This window comes from Centruroides sculpturatus, unplaced genomic scaffold (genome assembly GCF_000671375.1).
Source record: "Centruroides sculpturatus isolate CEXI.00-Female unplaced genomic scaffold, Cexi_2.0 scaffold814, whole genome shotgun sequence".
In the NCBI taxonomy this organism is placed as follows: domain Eukaryota; kingdom Metazoa; phylum Arthropoda; class Arachnida; order Scorpiones; family Buthidae; genus Centruroides; species Centruroides sculpturatus.
In genome coordinates this window covers 370,075-375,925 of record NW_019384989.1, presented here as the reverse complement: position 1 = coordinate 375,925, position 5,851 = coordinate 370,075, and the positions used below count along the sequence as shown (strand labels likewise).

Sequence of the window (5,851 nt, the reverse complement as noted above, 5' to 3'; positions counted from 1 at the left end):
AATGTATTACTTGGCTTTAATTTGAGTATGTTTTTCGCGTTGGAACGAATTATTTGGTTTTACATGTAATCGTATGGGAAAAGATGATTCACCTTACGACATTTTCATGATACGATCTCAGTTTCGGAACGGATTAATTTCGTATCCTGAGGTACCACTGTAGAACTTTTTGTTGTTTGATGAATAATTCGTATAATTTAATGTCAAAACTACTGTAACACATATTGTTTTGAAATTACCCATTTAATGTAGAAAGTGATAGAATCTGCAAAATCTTTAACATAATTCCATCCATACAGGCGTCAGAAGTAAACTAAGATTAAAGAAAATATCGTAGGTTTGGAACCAAAAGAGAAATTGTTTCGAAATATTATTCGATGTTGCATTACTTTAAGCCAATGGTTCTCAAACTTAAAACGCCCACCAACCCCTTTTCATAGCAAAAATTTAACCAAGAACCACAAAGTGAAATAATTCTACAGAATCACATAATTCAAAATTACAAATTTGACTTTGATGTCTTCTTAAATGGTGAATAATTAAATAAAACAAAATATAAATAAAACATTTTGATATTTAATGTAATATTTGTTGAAATTTGTGTAAACCGCTGGGGAGAGTTGAAGGACTCCCTGTCCGGCAACAGGTCGTGAAACCTGATCACTGTCAAGATGGAAAAATTATCTCTTTTTCTTTAGCCCGCCTTAACGGGATTTATGGCTCGATTCGAGTGGAGGAGGGAGGAGTGCCGTCGGTAAGGGGATGGACGATATACGAGTAAACGAGGAGGCAAAATTTAACAAGAAACAACAATTTATTAAGTCTAATTGAGGGTAGTACAGCGTCTAGTTCGCGTCCCTAAGGCGCGGAGATGCCGAGAGAGAGCTTACAGTAATTAGTTCCATACCTCTTTACTTATCGTTTTATCCAAACGAGGAAAAATTATCCAAATATAGATGAGGAAAGTTCGACGGAGTAGGAAATAGACACTATTTTTTATTTGTCTTCGTCTTGCGCCTGTTCTTGAACAACTCCCCCGAGAAGGGGAAGGAAGGGGTTTTTATAAGTTCGTCGTGAGAAAATGGTCACGTGACCAACTGTTGTGAGGTAAAAGGTACGCGGATGGGTAAAAGTTGTCCCCAGGCCCATGTTAAATTAACTATCAACTTTGGAAGTTGGAATGTGGGATTAGTTTCGAAATGGACGGATGTTTACTTGAACGAAAGTGGCGATTGGAATTTTTTCCTTTTTTCCGTTAGATTTTCGTTTAGGGTTTAAAGGAAATATAATTGGGTTTTAGGCAAATACGGGACAATTAATCGGCAAGTAATCGGTATAAATTCCGGATTTTACATTTGTAAAGCTTCTGTTTTTGAAAAACGGTAATAATTCAAAATAATTGAACTGTTTCCATATTTTTGTCATTAAATAGTTTTGTAATTATAAAATACAACCAATAATCGTCATTGTTTTGAAAAGAAAAATTGAATAAATGTATATAATTGTATACAAAACAAAATAAATTCTAAAATGTCATAATGTATGCAATTTTTAAGCTAAGAACCCACTTTAATTTTCAATTGAACCTTTCGCGGACTCCTGCCATTGTCCATGCACAGCCAAATTAATTTAAATTTGCCACAGATACCATAAGCGGTTTCAAAAACCACAGGTGCCGGAAGCAACCACTATGGGAAACATATTTTTAAATACGCAAGGCTACTAAGTACTATGTGTTTTACGACAGTGTTTGAACCAACTCAGATTAAATTATTCTTTCATAAAAATACACCAACACAGACAAGATTCAATACTGCAAAACTAAAACACTGTCAAATCTCGTATTACGATTAAAATCGCTTTGTAAACTCTTACATGTTTAAAGTAAAGACAATAACTTTGTAACAGAAAATAACTAAGTAACTAACCTCTGCAACAAACGAAATTTTAGAACACTTTTGCTCATACATTAAACTTTTTCTAGGCATTTTAGCAACGACGAAACTTGATCAAAATTTTTGAGCAAAATGGAAATCATACTAGGATTAATAGGCCTATCTCTAGCACTTAACAATAGGTAGAAAGACGATTTGGTGTGAATAAAAAATATGAACTATTATAAAGCCTATAATATCTATTCACATACACTTACTTTATAAACATAAAACTGATGTAAGTGAAATAATACGAAGCTTACATACAAATGTCTTTTGGAGTATATGATGGAAGGCGATCATCGTAACAATCTTTCATTTAAAGGTAAAGTGTGCTCTTTGGATCAATTAAAAACAGTTAAATGTCGAATCTGTTTTGGAGGCCATCATTTATATTAATTTTTTACTATTTTTAGTATTAAACGCTATATTTTTTCTCTATAAAATATGTTTTCGTATGTATTTTGGAATGTCTAGAATCGAGAATTTTGCAAAATACATACCAGAACTCTAGATTAAATTAATTAGATTTGCATTGATTTATATGGAAAAATTTGTCACGGAATTGGACGGTTTCGGATTTCGCCGATTGATTTCGGACAGATTATCTAGTAAAACCGATTTACTACTGTATTGGCGTTTAAATCTCTTACCGTTTATAATAATAATTTAATATAATGATAAGAAATAATTTAAACCGATATTTTTGTCTTTTAAGCAAACAATTAGGCAATAATGTACTGTACAATCTGATAAAACAATTCCAAAATTTTACATTATTTTAGTGCATTCTTGTTATTTCATCTTTTCTAAATTTATAAAGTTAAATTAAATTTTGGATTATTAATCTTTTAAATGCAATCAGAACAGGTAAGTGGAACGTTCTATTTGTTTTGTAACACATTACTTAAAAAATATTATATTACTTTATTTACTTGTTATTATATTATATGATAATTTATTACTTATATTAGGTAACACTTGTCATTAAAAATTGTAGAAAATAAAAATAATTGAAATTTTTATTTTTATCGAAAAAATACATAAATTTTACTATTAAGTTCTAATAAAAAGGGATAATATTTCTGAAAATATTAATGTCGAACCTAATAATTTATAGTAGTTTACACAACGAATATTTTTTTAAGGATGAAAAGAAGAAACATGAATGCACTAAATGTAAACAAATATTTTTAACGAAATCGCACTTAGATGTGCACCTGAGAAGCCATACTGGTGAGAAACCGTTTCCATGCGATATTTGCGGTAAAAAATTCTCCCAGTCTGGAAATTTAACAATGCACAAAAGAATACATTCGGAAGAACGACCTTTCAAATGCAACTGTGGATACGCTACAAAAATTAAATTTTTGTAGAGTATCCACAGCGTATCTGTTATCACATGTCAAACGATTGTGAGGCCAGCCGATTAGGGGTGAGGTGTTTTCGACAGCCGAGCGGTTAATACTGTCGTGTGGGAGCGGAATGACTCACCGAGACAGGTTTACCATATAAAACCGTTTAATAATATACATAAATTGTTCTTACAACAATTCAAGAAGTCAGGCGAACGCCTATCCACCGATGGGTTACTAAAACAGTTCCCAAACAACACGGAAAAGTTCGACAGTTCGGTCGGTCCTTGGGTGTTTCGCACGTCGGACGCAGAGAACGATGTCCCCGGAGCACGCACCAGCACTTGTTGCGATGTCCTCGGTTAACGAGTTGTACCTCGGCGATTCTGGACAGAACGGGTTGTCGAAACCAGCTCCTAGGGCGTCGAAAGAGCCTTCGTTGTGTCTCTGTCGTGAGCACCAAATCCCAGCAGGGTAGCGCTACGCACCAAAACCCAAGACTCCGTAAAGTTCCCGAAAACGCGGTTTTATCAATTTTTCCACCGCGGTCGCCTCTCCATTGGTCTCTCCTCGTCACATGGTGACAATTCGAAACTCCAGGAAGGGCGCGGGAGAGTTCAACGTCGCGTCGGAACACGACTCCTCTCCAACCTCGTTTTCCTCGACTTTACTCTATCTATTGTTTAAAATCTTTTAACAAGACAAAAGGTTCATTGTTTAAATCCGATCTTTAAGTTCGCTCTTTCGCACTACGAAAATTGACTCTTTTAAAAAGTCGTTATTGGCCTGCTTTCGGACCCCGTTTGGGTCCTCACACGATTACACCCACATGCAATCGCTTCTGATATTATTACTGTAAGAATTATGTTTATGTTTATTTTTTCATTTAAGTCCATATATATTTTATGAAATATAATATACTTTAAATTACTTTTAAATCATACTTTAAATATAATATACTTTAAATTACTTTAAAGCAGTTATATAGTAAATCATTATGTTAAAATCATAATGTTAAAATATAACATTATGATTTAGTATATAACTGGTTTAATTATTATAAATAAAATTGATAATTTACAGGGAAACCTTAAAAAATATATTTGTTATATCTCTATCGTAAAAATTGAAAATATTAATAAGAATTAACTTCTCCACCAATAAGCTTTTAAAATGTATAGAAAACAAGTAAAACGGCAAAGCCGTATTTGAGACAAGACCATGTCTCAAAGACTCACCACTATGCGGGATCACTTCGACGCTCAAGGCGGGTCTAGTTCTCATTCTCCAATTTTTTTTGGTATTGCTGGTTTTGAGCTCGAGCGTTCAAACTTCGCCGCCACGGCCACGACCACATCGTCCTCCACGATTCACTTTCGGTGAAATTACGAGGGTCGTCCCAGAAGTACCCGACCTGACATAAATGGCGGTACTTGTTTGAAAAAGAAGACTGTGTTCGAAAGAATCAACCTTATAAAGCTTAAGTTTGAAGTTTGAAGACGTTACGTTTTATAGTACTTTTTTGGCAGCCATAAATAGTGAACAATCTCAGTAAATTTGTAAACATGGAAAAAATTTGTCATCGTTATGTGATACAATACTTTCATTTGAAAGGTTTCAGTCCAACCAATATTAAAACTGAGCTAGATTCTACTCTGGTGGAGTCTGCTCCCTCGTTTACAACAATAAAATATTGGGTGGCAGAGTTTAAACGAGGCCGTACGAGCTACCAAGACGAACATCGTAGTGGTCGACCAAGTGAGGTGACCATGCCAGAAATGGTGGAAAAGATCCACAAAATGGTATTGGATGACAGTCAACTCAAAGTGCGAGAGCTAGCAGACATGGTAGGCATTTCAAAAAGTGCTGTACATCGCATTTTAACTAAAAATTTGGACATGAGAAAGCTGTGCGCAAGATGAGTGCCGAGTTTGCTCACAATGGGACAAAAACAGCGTGAGGATGTTTCAATCGAGTCTTTGGCAATGTTTCGAAGCAACAAAGCCGAGTTTTTGCGTCGATTCATAACCACGATGGAAGATGGGTTCATCACTTCAAACCTGAGACGAAAGAACAGTCGAAACAATGGACTGAAAGGGAAGAATCAGCTCCAAAGAAGGCGAAAACAGTTCTATCTACTGGCAAGGTCATGGCGTCAGTTTTTTGGGATGCGCCCAGGAAAAACAATCAATGGCAAGTATTATGCGAACTTATTGCAGCGCTTGAGTGATGAAATCAAGAAAAAACGGCCACATTTGGCGAAAAAGAAAGTGTTGTTTTATCAAGACAACGCACCAGTTCACACATCCNATGGCGTCAGTTTTTTGGGATGCGCCCAGGAAAAACAATCAATGGCAAGTATTATGCGAACTTATTGCAGCGCTTGAGTGATGAAATCAAGAAAAAACGGCCACATTTGGCGAAAAAGAAAGTGTTGTTTTATCAAGACAACGCACCAGTTCACACATCCTTTATTGCCATGGCAAAAATCAATGAGTTAAGGTTCAAATTGCTTCCTCACGCACCCTATTCGCCAGATTTAGCCCCCTCGGATTATTTTCT

General features: G+C 35.2%; 1 pseudogene; it reads left to right on the top strand.

Annotated features, from left to right (window-relative positions):
• Positions 1-4,875: 4,875 nt before the first annotated feature.
• Positions 4,876-5,561, top strand: LOC111632974 (annotated as a pseudogene).
• The last annotated feature ends 290 nt before the right edge of the window (positions 5,562-5,851 follow it).